This window comes from Sipha flava, unplaced genomic scaffold (genome assembly GCF_003268045.1).
Source record: "Sipha flava isolate LNK unplaced genomic scaffold, YSA_version1 129_pilon_pilon, whole genome shotgun sequence".
Taxonomy (NCBI): domain Eukaryota; kingdom Metazoa; phylum Arthropoda; class Insecta; order Hemiptera; family Aphididae; genus Sipha; species Sipha flava.
Window position 1 is genome coordinate 822,268 of NW_020271755.1, and position 16,347 is coordinate 838,614.

Here is a 16,347-nt window from a genome sequence, read left to right on the forward strand (position 1 = left end):
TCAACCCCTAACTCCCCCCGACCACCCGTCCGTCACCACCGCCGCATCTATCTCACTCCTGTCCTTTCCTCCCGGCCGTTTACTTTTGTGCGGAAAATACCGCTCGTGTGTCCAACCCCTTTGTCCCACCACCACCGAAACCACCGCGGCCGCACACCTACCGCGCGCGCACGCACGTACGCATCCGTTCACCTCCCCGCCGTCGACGCAGCTCGTGGCGGAGCTCGAAAATCCCACCGCTCGCCGCGTCCCCGCCGACGGAAAAGAAATGGGTCAAATAATAGTGAATTGGAAAAAATTAACGCGCGCCAAAGTTTTCGTGTCCAAATCGATTTTTTTTCCCGAGCCCGCCCCTACGGCGAGCATTATTATTATTATAATAAAAATGCGCGCGCGTTGTTGTATTCATTTCGAAACGCCCGTCCTGTGTACCCGCTCGTGCGCGCGTTCGATACCGGACACACACGCGTATAAAAACATTCTCGCCATAATTCGTTTCCGTTTCGTTTTCCTTTCTCGCAAGCGTATTCGCTACCGCGCACCGCCGTCGTCCGTCATACATGCGTGTACGCAATAGGAACCGCACACGCTCAAGTAGCCGACGGGAAAACGTAACCAAACATTTATGTTTTCATGCATATACGTGTAGGTAATACCTACTAGGTATTATCATAAGGCGTAGCGTATACCGATACGTTATTGTTTCCACCCGTAAAGTGTGTAAATAGTTCTATTCGCACGCACGACTACATCGCTTCTTATCCAACGCGTAGGCGATGTTCGCATTAACAAATAATAGAATGCTACACCAGGGATGCAACGCCTATACCATCTCGGTTAGGCGCATCACTTACAACCATAAACGACCCCCATACGTCCACCTATGAGCACCTTGAATACGTGTGAGAAGGAAATCACTATTATTAATCATTAAATTGTTAATATTGTTTATGTTGGTATACAAACGTGAGAAATGTAAACACGTGCTTATCAAGTGGTACAGCTGATAAACGTATTTTGTTTCAAAATGTATACTTACGATTTGCATATGCTATCACTCAAAAATATGTTTAACTTGGTGTGTTCCTAGTTCGCCGACACCCAATTCGCCAAAACCCTATTTGACAAAGTTCAGTTCAGTTATAAAAAATGTATAATTAACATTCAATACAAAAATATAAAATAGTAAATATATTACATAGTCATCATATAATATGTATAAATAAAAATAAAAAGTTATAAGCGAATTTTATATATTATGATACCTATCAATATATTGAATTAAAGTAATTTCGTTTTCTGAAATAGTGAAATATAATTTAAAATATAGATACATATAATTATGCTATATTGAGCGATTCATTAAAATGTTATACAAATTACTTTAAAAAGTAAAATCATGACCATTATTTGAAAACCTCAGTGGACTTACCTATATATTAATATAATATATTGATGGATGTCAATTATCATGTGATAGATAACCTATGATAGTAACCTTATACTCAAGATAAAATAAATTTACAAATTATGATAGTATTATAGTTTTATTGCGATGCTGCCGTAGCACGTGGCTAATATAATTTACTGTCGGTAAATTGGGCTTTTTTTAAACTATTAAAAACTGGTTTTTTGATCAAAAAAACCTGGTGTCGGCAAACTAGGCATAAACCGTTTAAGGTTTGAATCCGCTAAATAAAAACTCTATGGTACATAAATGATTATAAAGATGTATATTAAGTAGGTTCAGAGCTAATAGTTCTTCAAAATATTTGCTCTTATATGAATTAAGAACGATATACTATCTAATACCTATTTATCTGTTCCCCAAAAAATGTTCTCGTTACATTGTAAATATTTTTGTTTATCTTACCACTATCACATAACATATTTAACAACATATATGCGTTGATAATAAAATCAAATTATACGAAACTATTTTTTTAATCAATCCTATAGGAAGCACATATAATACTTATTCCAAAAAATTTAATTTTTCCAAATAATTTTGTTAATAAAGTGGTAAAAATTAATAATTATATATTGCTTCGTTACTTTTATGGGTCTATCTTAATTTTATGCGATTTCCGAATCCTAACTCGATCGATATTAAACGTAAAAGGACACTTTCATTTTTATAACCACCTAAAATCTATTACTTTCATTTTATTTTAGAACGCTTAAAAACTATAGTTATAAGTATTAATTACATTTTTTTTCATATGCAATCGTTTAATGAGCCTAGCATTTAGTTATTGCATTAATTTGCAATGAAATCATAATTTTAACTCTTACAATTAATTAGTTTTAAGTTTCATATTAATTATAATTACAAAAATAATATAAGCACTTAAAAATTAAACATTAAATGTAATTAACCAACAATTTTGAACGACTATTTGGCAATATATTTTGCAAATATAGCCAATCATTCCATTAATGCTTATTTTGAAGCATTATTAGAGTAATTTTCTAAAAATAAATACAAGTATACACAACAAAATCTTGTTTCTATTATTAGGTTTCGTTATAACTTATAAATAGGTATTGAAATAATGAAATATTTATATTCAATGCAATAATATAAAAGTATATTAACTGAAGATTTTATGTATCAATGTTAAAACTGTACAAGACAGTACAGCCTCCCTTTTCATATATTTAAAATATTATTGTATTGGAAATTAAAACCTTTTCTAAAAACAAAGCTATTTCAAAGTTTTAATAGCTGCAACTCAACAACGTCATTGGAATAAATACATACAACGCAACAGATATTGCGGTAAAAATGAGTTTACAGCCAACTATTTATAGATATGCATAAAAGTATTACATGTTAAACCGAGAATTTGAATAATAAACGAAACGAAACAGTAGATAATATGAAAAAAAAAATACTACTAAAATAAAAAAAAAGAATATCTATTAAACTGTAGTATTTTTCGTCTTAGTACGAAGCAAAGGAACGATTTATTTAGTATAATTTTTCTACTTAACAAAAATTGTGATTGAGAAAGGTATATAAAACCTGACCTTATTACATTATTTTTCATTAAGTTTCGTTAAGGTTCTGATATTTTTTAAATACTTCAACATTGATTATTAAATTAATCCATATGACCAATGTAGGTTTAAAATATCAATGTATACAGTGAAACCTCTAAATACCGGACATTGTCGGTTGCTGACATTTTTTTGGCTATTCAGAGGTAACTACTATTTAGAGGGAGGCATTTTATTTTTATTAAATTAGAATTATGAATTAAGTTAAAATACAAATTATAATAATTTTATTTTTACGAGAACTTACATTAATTAAATACATACATCTTAAAAATTAACATGTATGAAAAAAATAAGTTCATAAGTATTTGTTTAACAAATTAAATATTAATTACTAATATGAAACGCATTAGCCATAGCTAGATTTCATCGACCTGATAAAAATTCAAAGACTGGATGGATAAGATATATTATACTATACAATAATATACGTAATAAAATATAATTAAATAATGTAAACTTTTGTTTAGGTATTTCACAACTGTTCTTAATGTATGATAAAAATTATCAATTTCAAAAATTGAAATATCATAAAAGGGTCCGTTAATTAAAGTGTTTCGTATTTAGAAGTTTTCCTATAGAAAAGTAGTAATAATTTTCCCGCTCCCGAAAAAACGTCCATTATTTGGAGGTGTCCACTCTTTAGAAGTGTCTGTTAAGGCAGGTTTCACTGTAACTTGGAGATATACTTATAAATCTACGTCCTAAACTTCTAGACACGTTACAGTATGCACATATATATGTAGTATCTAAGTACCAAAACGTATACAAACGTACTAATTTACTAAATATACATATATGTAAGTATAGGTTATTTACCAACAAATAAAATAAATAAACCTAAAAAAATGTAGGTACGTCAATTTATTTTTAAAAACAATGTATAATAAATAACATGAAAATATTATGCCTGTAATACTAATACAGAATTTTTTTAGAGTATTTTCTTAACTAATTAAAATTATTAAACTAAGCAAATTAAAATTATAACTTGTATGATACTATATAAATTATAAAATTTTATTTTATTTATTTTTTTTATAATTATAAATCATTATCATACAGTATCGAATAATCATTTATTATCAACTTCATGAATGTTAAAAATGTGTTTAATGTCTATTATATGAGATCATTATATATATTATAGGGTCAATATATAACTTCTACAATTTTATAATTTATTTAAATAACATAAATTGTCTTTGTTATTTACACAAATACTCAAAAGTTCAAGCTTACTGGTAATGCAAGTCTAAAAAAATATGACGAACCTATTTTTATAGCTATCTATTTTAACATAATTATTAAAGACAATAAATGAGATCAAATTAATAAATTAGAAAGTTAAATACATATTTTTCATATAGTCACATATTAAAACGGTCCACGACATAGATAAAATAATGCTTAAAATATATCTATAGCTCAATATATATTTTGTGGATCTGACAAGCCAACATTTTTATGGTATTATCCATTTAAATTTTTGCTTGCGTGTGTGTATGTTTATGTATTCAATTTTATAAGGTATTTTGAAGACGAATTAAAACTGTATGCAATTTAATATTAATCATTATATCTCTTATATAGGTAATATATAGCAGATACATAAATAAAAAAGAAAATGTAAATTAAGTCATGAAAATTAAAAGTATCGTTAGAATCTGATAGACTCTATTAAAATCACAATAAATTAAAATATAAAACCTAATTTTGTACATAATTTTATATGGCATACACTGTAATGTGTAATATAAAATAATCCATCCATACTACATTATGTTTGAACACGTTGATCTGTTTAACGTTTCATTTGTTATACATATTATAATCCGGTTTTCGGGTGACTATGAATTACAACTATACACATGTGTGTTTATCATATAGAATATACCAAACTAAACATTGAATTATTATCTGTATGTGTATATAATATACACATATACTTCAATTCAGCATATTTTTAGGTACTTATATGATTCAATAATTGGAAATTAATGTAAATTTTAGAGAGATATCATATATAGATATACGTAGATGTACGTATATTATAGCAACAATAAATTTTCATCAAACGCTCAAAAATGAATACCTATATATCAAAGTAACTATATTAATAATACATATTATAATAAATACAGGAGATTAATTACATTTAAATATATATAGTTATAGTGTACACCTAACACGGCAATAAATGTTTTTTATACTGAAAATATATTTATGCGAATCTTCTTTGAATGCGTGTGTACGCAGGAACATTATTGTACTACGGAATCGGAAAAGGGGTGAGTAAAAAAAATAAAAACACATAACTATACATCCTTCATGTACGGGGGCCAATTGAACAAAGCGGTTACAGTTTCCTTTTTTTTTTTTTTTTTTCTATACAAGCATCAAATTGTTCCCTAAAGCACATTTTGATTTACTACTGAGTGGCTTATATGACAGACTCCGTATTATTTTATAGTTTTGAAAGAATATTGTGTACAGCAAACAGAGCGCGTATATATTATACGAAATAATCGAAAAATGTTTTGACATTAAAAAAAAAAAAAAACCAACTAGTTGAAGTGTAAAAAAAAGAAAGAACTGTAACCATACACATAGGTACACACACCGCCCCTGTACGGCCGAATAGACCCATACGTATGCATGCCGCCCCGTACAACGTGATGTATTTAATTTCGGCGAGTTAACGGTTTTACATTGTTTTTTTTTCAATCCAACACTTACACATAAAGCGTGTAAACAACGAAGACGAATGCGTATTTTTATCAACGTCTACAACAATATTACAACCGTCTGGCGGCGCGCGAGCTACGCAAGTCAACATCACAGATTCACAATGGCCGAAGCACACTGTCGACGAATATGTCCCGCTGCACTGGTAATCGTTCGTCTAATTCAGCGTTTCTTAAACTTTTTTATCCGTGGAACCCTTATTTTTTTTAGGATTATTTATAAATAAATTATAATCATATAATAATATTGTGTTAAAGGTGTTTAGTCCAAAAAATATGTTAAAATAAAAATCAAAACAATAATAATTGTATACATATATAATAATACTTTAACTAGACTAAATATAAATTTAAACTATTCCATCTGGCTAGTACATTGTTATTTAACATACAAAAATTTTTTTTCTACGATGCAAACATTTCTTCACCATTACTTATATATTTAGTTGGAAATTTTAAATTTTCTTAAAAATTTTTAAAAAATTACTCTAGCTTCGCGGAACCCCCAAGTGATCTTCACGAAACACAGTTTAAGAAACGCTGGTCTAATTGTTCGTGGGTACGACGACGGTAACGGGTAGAGCGACCTTACGTTCGACGGTAAACGCGTGTACGACGCCACCAATACGGCAACTATGTATGCGCGGGCAAACAGCATTACGCTCGCCGGAACAATTTTTTAAATCACTTTTCCATCGTCAAGGCCGGCGATTGCATTTGGCGCGAGTTCTTTGACTCGGCATCCGTTTTGCATACCGAACGCGTGTCCCCGGGGCGAATCCGCACTCCGGCCGAATATGACGACACCTATACATATACACATATATTTGCTTAGGCTCGCGTCTGTTCAATGCACGCATGTTCCTTTTGCTGAAACGACCGTAAGAGACACTGAGATTTTATACTTGATTTATACTTATGTAAATCATAATTTTTTTTTTCCTATAACACCGACCGCAATCGAAAACGTTTTAAATGGTTATTGGTAAATCCAATGATCATCACACTCCGATTCCCTCGTATACACGCGCCATATAGCCTTCTTATGCGCGCACACATTGCGCTATACGCACTAGTATGCTTTTTCGTAAATGTTTTGTTTATATGTTGTACATCGATACACGACAACACATGTATACACAGATATGGCACGTATTACGACATGGTATAGGCTAATTCCCGTGGTCTGAGGGTGGCTATTTTTTTCATAACAACTAGTAAAGCGTCAATCGATTTGTTAATTCATAACACATATTGTAAACTACTTACCTAAAATGATTGTTGTTTAAACTGTATATTTCAATTAAACAATAAAAAAAAAAATGTCAATTGTAATACTAAAAATAAATCTTTTGCTGTGAACTATACATCAAACAATAATAATATAAGACACTATTTGTGAGGCAAATTTCAAAGTCGGATTTAGTACAAGTACTACCTTAAGGCTTATGCTCTCACTAATGAATATAATTTAAATAGCTGTCACAAAAAAAAAAATAATAATGTTTTCGGTTCAGTGGAAAATATGTCATTCTTTGAATGTTACTGGCCTAGTCACTGTTCTCACGGACCTACACCAAAATCTGGTCCTGATAATTGTCCCAGTTGATCCTTACTCAAATACGTTATAGCAATACAATTCTTCTGCAGCGGCATGATCATATAAATCGTATAGAGATAGAGATATGGTTTTTTATTTTTATTTTTATTTAATTTTTTTTTTTTTGTTATTGAATAGCGGTGGTCATGTTTTTTCAGTAGAGTTACGAATAGAACACCTAGCGGATCATTCAGATGGCGACGGCATTGTCCGTCATTGCAGGCTATACGTGCAAGGTATCTGTACGTTTCCACGAAAACAATTTGAAAACAATGAAAGCATCATAGTAATTGTTTGAAAAACCATTTAAAATTAATCGCGTGTTCAGCTCGTGCCCAGAGGTGCACCGAAAAAAAATATAATAAGAAAAATGTATACGAATATAGTTTTCTATGGTCGACGTGGTACAATAATAAAAAAAAAAACAATAAAAATAAAAATACCAGGATATTACAAACACCTCGATTCTTGGACAATATGTATATTGGATATATTGCTAACAGCCGATTCGTCGATCGTCGATAAATAATAAAAATAAAAATGTGACTCATTTCGACATTTAGCAAATTTAATGAATATTTTTAATACCAATTTATTAGCGAACAATGACCGTGGTATTATAATGTAATAATAATAATAATAATAATAACAATAATAATAAAACAAGAAACCATATGTATAGGAATGATTACTACAGCGAAGACTTTATAGCCAATTCTATATATAATAGGTACATGCATAATTTTTTAATAATTTTTGTATAAATTCACAGGTCACACGCATGTAAATTTTATTGTATATTCACATATTTCTGTAGAATTTATAATAATAATATTCGACCATACATATATTTTTAATTAAACAGTTCTTTGTTGTACGTAGTTCGGTGTATTGACAGTTTTATCAAAAGACGATGGACACGTTTTATTTACCCAATAATAGTACTGTAAACAACCAGGTCAACACATAATTTATTATAATGTCAGACAGGTGTCTAATCCGAAAACGTTTGTGTAAAGCGTTCACACAGACACACATAAACATACACATATATGTATACATACATACATTTATAAATTAAGTTGTACAGTGCTCTACAGAAAAAGCTGAAAACGATGTCGCCGGTATGTTTCACAACGTAAAAATATTTTTTTTTTTTTAACACCACTTTGACAGCCGCCACTTTCCTAAATTTCACGAAACTAATTTATTTCTTTAACATCATTAACATTTATATTTCCATACTTTTCGAATTTTCTATACATGTCTGTCATGAGTGATTATAAAAATGACCAAATATGTATTATACACCGATTTCTTACGAAGGAAAATTAGTTCATAATATTCAATGCATAGTTATCCCGAGTACAAACTATTCATATTAATTATACATTTTTATATTATTTTTTGCAAGATTAAATTCGCATAATTTTGAAAGTATTATAAATATTATTTATTAAACTTCCATTTTTTTATATGTCTGTAAATTTACTTATTAAAAATTATTTTATTGAGTATGTCATATATCTATAGAAGTGTGTAAGTGTATAAAAAATACAAATCATTTTTATAAAGTTCAAAATGTTCAATTCCTTATACTTTATTCTTTCACGAATACTTATAATATATTTTATTACAGTATTTAACTGTTATTAATAATGTTTATTGATGTTAATAAAATAATATTCACCTTATTTAATTGGTTTTTATAATTTTAATGCTCAATGACTTCCTTAAGAATATATATATATGATTTTATTACCGCTTTTTACAGATCATAAACGAATCGTTTTATGAGTAAGTTTTACACATTTGGCTGGTCTCCATAATATAACGTATTAGTATACCACAGCACAAAAAGCTGATATCAAAGAAATTGACATAATGATTGGAAATAAATTGTTTACCGTACTGATATTACCCTATTTTTTTGACTGCTTTACTTCCTTCCTGACAATTGATAGGAAACAATAAAAAGACCACCTTAAAGAAAATTATTTTAAATATGCTTAATAATAATATCCAAGATGTATACATATTATTGATTTTTTTTCTATATTTAAATACACCAGCTGAATTATTCGGCGTTGCCCGGAAAAATATTTGATTTTTCAACTCCTTTAAAGAGTAACTCGCTATGGAAACAATGTCAATCATGTGTAAATCACCCAAAATAACATTTAAAATAAAAAAATGTCTATATTGATTCAATTTTTTTCTTCGATTCTATACAAGTCTGTTGTGTTTGTTAAAACGTAACAAAAAACAATAAGTTACAGTTATAATAATTAATTACGAATAAAAATATATGTATAAGAAAATTTATAAATGATGATTAATATGATTAATATTAATGAGTAATACTCGTATTATCACAAATATTATAAGTTTAACAGTTTACCACGCAGTCGATTATTTGTCCGAATTCGTGGATCATTACGCTTTTATAAATTGTGTTATTCTATGATTTTCAGTGTGATTGATACGATGCTGCTACGAGATTCTGTGCATTTTTGGGGATTTTTTGTTAGATAGCTGACGTACCTCTGTTCATTTCGATGTGCTTTATATTTTTTCACTGCTTTTATGTTACCTTCAAAATTAGTTTGTTAGTATTTTTTTACAACTTGTTTTACTCATAGTTTTTATTTAAGCACTTAGCATGGCACTTTATTTTTTACTGATGGTACTGTAGTAGAATTTTGTGAAAAACTAAGATTTGAAACAGGTAAATATACATTAAAATTACCGCTTTTAATATTCCCAAATGGCGTACCCAAGGGGGGGGGGGTAAGGTCCAAACCCCACCCATTGAAATTTCTACATACTCAATGGTTTAATAGTAAATAGTATAATAATAGTATATAATGTATTTTAATTTCTCATTATCTTCAATATACAAAGTTTATAGATTATATGATATACATATCATGTATTAACCATACTATAGTATACTAACAGTAATTTGTTGGTATTGATTTAAACTATAATTATAATTAGAGAACAGATAAAATAAAAGTTTTGGACCCCTTCCCCTCATAGAAAATTCCTGGGTACGTTCCTGATATTCTCAGTTTTCTCTTTACAGGAAATATTTCCGTACCGAATTTGACGTAAACATTTTGGTTGTAATAAAGTTAAATTCAAAATTGATAATTTTTTTTGTTCTTGCTGTAATCAATTTACAAATATCTGTATAAATGTATTAAAATGTCATGGACATAATCCGTATGAGATAAGAAGTTGTCAACATTCGAATGATAAGTCTTTTGAGCAAAGTCATTGGAATAGAACAATCAAATCGAAACAATTGTTAGAGTATTAGTGTCTCCTGACACCTTTCTTGGTCATTAAATAAATAATACGAAATTAATCGAAAAGGACAGGTACCATCTCTGATGAAAGGAATAACTATTTGAGGTATCAACAGGTCGTTTACGATAATCTCTTAAAATCGAAATTTTAAAATATTTTTAACCCTGTAGTAACCGAATATTGAAATATATATAGAATTGACTACGATCAATTAAATATAAGCCTCAAAAAATGTAGTTGGTAAAATTTTTGTTTTTGTCCATTTCAATTCCTAAAAATCAAAATTATTCAAAATCCTTTTTTATTGCACACCTAGATATGTTATATAGTCTAGGTGTGAAATAATAAAGGATTTTGAATAACTTTGATTATACCCTGAAAATGTCAAGTCGTTAGCTATCATAGATTAGGTTGTGCGTTGATTATGAACCTGTCAATCAGAATTTCTTATTTTATACATACCAATTTATCATTACTAACATAATGAAGTATAAAAATATGTACAAAAATGATAATTTTTAACCCATATATATTATGTATAGGTTTATTCTAAAGTAAATCTCCTTCACGATTTATTAAAATTCATATTTTTAATTATTTACTACTGATAGCCATAATCGCTAAATCATTCAAAAGAAACCATGTAAATTTTCTTGGTCTCTCAATTAAATCTTTACGAATAATAATTACATTATAACTTCGTGGTCAATTCAAGTGAACAGTTAACAATTACGAAGCACTCATAAGTATATAATACCTATAACACACGTGAAAGTCCCAACACGAATAGTACATTAAAATATTATTACGTTCTATCAACACCACTCTAATTTAACCTTAATCATAATTAAAAAGATAAGAAAAATGTTTTCGACTTTATTTTTTGGCGGTATATGACCCTGTAACAATCAGTGTTAACTATAAAATAGGACAGCGTGGTTAAATATCTAAAATCGTGTGTGATTAATACAAACCAGCATGTTCTGTTTAGCTTGAAGTGTAAAAAACAATTGTAAATTATATTTCGATGATCGAAAAAAATAAAATACTGTAGAGTAATATCGATTAATTAATCGTTCTCGTTGTTAAAAAAAATCAGCCAAAGATATTTTACACACACATACACATACACACACACACACACACTCACATACATAAATTGATTTTACCGACACGATATTATATTGTGTGCTTTGACATGAAATGTATGACGATATGAAAATGTATTGCATACGACACCCTCAAAAACTCTAAGGGAAATAATAATAGCAAAAAATAATAAAACAGCGATAAGAGACCAAAGGTTTGTAATTAAATGTGTAGAAGGGTGTCGGGATCAGAATGGAATAAAAAAAAAAAAAAAAAAAATGGAAACCGTGGACGATGGTTTTTTTTACCCATTACGTTATACACACATACCACGAAGGCGGCGAAGTGATGACGACGTTTAGCGCAATTTTTTGGCCATTATCCGACTTTGCGACTCTACCCTCGCACAACTTTTTCAAACCCGTGGAGAACGTGCAAGCACTTATCTTCCATCGTCTCCTCGCTAACCGATTTTATGACCCTTTTTTTCACCCCTGAAAACTTCTTTTTTTTTATATATATTATTATTGCTATTCTTTTGCTATCGGTTTATGGACGAAAAACCCAACAATATGTACGTCATCAAGTGCCAAGAATAATTATTTTAGTTTTTTGCCATTAAACGAATACATCGACCGTCTCCAAATAGCTTTGCCGGGAAATACAATTACAACAAATCTACATTAGAAACAGTTACACGGAAATATGGCATATACAACTGTAGTAATAAAAACTATTCGAATTGATTGTAACGATACATTTTGGTTGTTTATATTTGTTAACAAACGTAAAAAATACTATTTCATTACTCATCACGTTATAGGTAGTTATATTAGAAATACAACTATAAAAAATCGTGTCTTATATAACGTGCATTGATATATATTTGTTAATTTTATAACCACTCAACGTGGAAAATTTGGGAATGGGTAAAACTATATAACTACATTATGCAATTATCATAAATAAACAATTCGGTAAAATTAAAACAACGACGCTAACTTATCGGTAAATAACTCGTCCCTTATAAATAACATCTTTATATCTATACATAATATAATGCGGGCAAGACGGTGGTAACGGCAGTGATCCTTCGCTCAAAAATATATGTATACACGAATACACACTCTTAACCTGTATTGATATTTTATTTGGCTTAAATTCAGGATAAATTTTTAACGAAAGCACACGTTTAATATGTTCATGTATTCACTTGTAGTTTTAAGGCAATTCATCAAATTATAAGCGAGATTAGCTAACTTATATATATAACAATATATAGCTAACCCCGCTATATATTGACGAATAAGCCGCAGTAAGAAAAACAATGGAAAATGTACGAGTATATTTCGCAGTGTAATGTAAACCATGTATTCCATACAAAACCCAACGTTGTTTACACAACACTACGCGTTTAATCAAATGAAAAATAATATATTTTTTCAACTCTGAATTTACAATAATGTAAATATTTTAAAAGAGTCTGTATATTTTTTTGTACTTCACCAACAATTAATAACAACTTACTTATTATAATATAATTCAATATTTTGCGATGCCATAACGTAGCTAAAAACTTTACATAGACTAAATCTTGTGAGACGGTGAAATTTATTTTAAAAATTATATCGAAACCCCAATAATATATGGAATAAACCATCTGTTTCTAATACATAAATAATGTATATATCCATTTTATTGAGTTTATATTTTTTTAATAAAACACAAAGTATGCGTACGTATTATGATTCATTTATATATTTATGTTAAGAATTATGAATGTAGATACTGTAAAGAAAATGGCAAATTTAATGATTCGTGAGTAAGCTAGGTATATGTGGTGAAGTATAATGAAGGCTTGCAAACTCGAATAGACGACTGTACTTACTAGTTTTTGGATATTATATTAAGTAAATTATAATTTGTTCATAGGATCCGTGTAATTTTTTTTTACATATTTTATCATGCGATTCTAATAACAATTAAAGGAAGACGTGGTTCACCAATGCAGGTATTCATGTCTATTGTTACCATGAATTTGGCGAATAGCAACGAACAATTTACATGTATTCAACTTACCTACTGTAGCACGGAAAATCATGTAAATTTATAATAATATAGAAATTTTTATGCCGCGGAATTTTAACGAGTCCCATAACTATGTAGAAACAAAAGTAAATACTCTTAGTAAATTATAAAATAGCTTATATAAATATAGATTACATAGAGTCAGATCAAATAATTAAAGCAACATACTAGTGAAAAACGTTTTCGGTTTTCGTAAATATTTAACTCCTTTATTTACGATCACGATCATAACTAGCGTAAACCATATCTATCAGTATAATGAAATTAATAAATAATTCATCGATCTATTATGGTCCGTCAAATCTGATTGAAATGTCCATAGAAAAATAATCGATAGATAAATTGTTAGAACGACTTTTAGTTGCGTATATTAATGATAATTAACAAATAATATTATCGTCATAATATTATCATTATTACGGTCGATAAAGAAAAAATGTATTCATCAATTTATTTGCTCATAAGCATTCAGCCTGACACTATAAATACACACACAGAAACAAAAACACACGTACGCACGCACACACACACACACACACATATTTATACATATATACTGCAAATACATAATATTTGTATGCGCAATATGTACATTATATCTTATACACCGAATCCTTGATACGTCACAGAATGTTATGGTTATTACAAAACTGCTGCAGCTTGTATCCATAGCTATTATTTGATTTCACATTATTATTATAAAAACATTTGAACATGTTATATTTTTTTCCGATGAATGCTAACAGACCACAAACATAAAATATTCTATGCATTAGTAATAATTATTGGTTAAAAATCGGTTAAAACACGATCGTTGACCGTGAGCCGTCCAGAAAGCACCGCAGCGCTTTTTGCGGGGTAATAACATCAAATTTACATATTTATGTATACGAACGTGCACGCTAGATTTTTTTTTTTTTAATGAATATTTGTATGTACGCACTTGACTATTAAATACAATTTCGAATGTTGTTCACATTCCCAACAATTCGAAATAGGCCAATTTGTTTGATTAACGCACCGTGCAAATGCTTATACATTATTATATACAAATATAATTATAATATTATGTTTATGTGGATTGGGACACACAGCGATAAAGCTATCGGATCCACACTATATATTGTATTAATTGTTTGTTGTTACAATACATTTTTTATCACGTTACCTGCGCATATACAGTGGTGTATAACACTATATTATAATATTTGATTACGGTATGAAATAAAATTATATTATGCACGTTATTTGACCATAGTGTTCGGTGAGCAGAAAAAAACGATGGATAATATATTGTAATTTTGATACACCAGTTTTGTTTTCTATCCAAAATTAAATAACTCGTGACGAATAGATACACTTATATAAACTTCCGAACCCATATTTCACTGAATTAGCCTATTCAAAATATTATGTTGCAGCAATAATAATTTTAATTAATTTTATGTTATTTTTTATTGTGTTATTGTTTCAGAAAAAAATGGTTAACTCCTGTAAATACCTACTCTTGAATACTTTATAAAAATTAATATTATTTTCTTCAAAAATTAGTAAAAACTAATATTTAAAATACATTTAATTATTATACCATTACCTGTATTTACAGAAGTAATTTTTTATATTTTCTCATATAAAAACTAAACATTAAACTATAATGATTAAATAAGCCAATACTAATACTATATAATGTTATAATTTTATGTATTTTAGAATATGTACATATGTATACACATATTCTAATGTAACTTAAGATTTTTGAATATCACCTGTATAAATGTATTATTGACCGGCTTAATTTTTTTTTTTTTTTTTATTCTTGAATTAATTTAAAAAGAGTCGTAAGTAAGTAAGTTAAATCATGTAATTTTTTATATAAGTTTTCAATTCATAGCGTGAAACATTTATAATTATAAATTATCAATAGATTATACTAGCATGATGTAAATAGTATAATAGATTAAAAAGGTCAAATTTTTTAAGGATAAAAACATCGTTATTAATATATCATAATAAAAGTCTCCAATTAACATAAGTAATAGCGATGAGTACGTAAGTAAATCGCGTTGAAACATAATAAAACGAGGCTGGAAAATAACTGTTGGTGATACTACATATAACTTAAGATATAATATTATCATACGACGATGTCTAATATGAATCAATATGAAAACCGTTCGAGAAATAGTGCAATATAAATTTAATTTAATAAATTACAAGGATAATTTGAAGGAGAAATAGTCGAATGATGATAATAAAAACAATAATAATAAAGTTAGAAATATATTATACAACATAGGTTAGCAATAGCGATAATATATACAGAATAATTCGGCTGCTACCTATTGAATATAATTGCGGTAATTAACAAGTATTAATTATTCGAAAGTTTTTTATGTAATATAAAAGTCTAACATTGGTTTTTGAATATTATCCTCTAAAGTAAAA

The 16,347-nt window shown here is 28.7% G+C and overlaps 1 long non-coding RNA gene across 1 annotated transcript in view; it reads right to left on the minus strand.

Moving 5' to 3' along the window:
* Nucleotides 1-1,046: 1,046 nt before the first annotated feature.
* The window catches only part of LOC112694435, a 38,840-nt gene continuing 23,539 nt past the window's right edge, over nt 1,047-16,347 (minus strand). The window contains exon 4 of the long non-coding RNA XR_003149569.1: nt 1,047-1,117. This is a non-coding gene — a long non-coding RNA (uncharacterized LOC112694435). The remainder of the gene's footprint in view (nt 1,118-16,347) is intronic.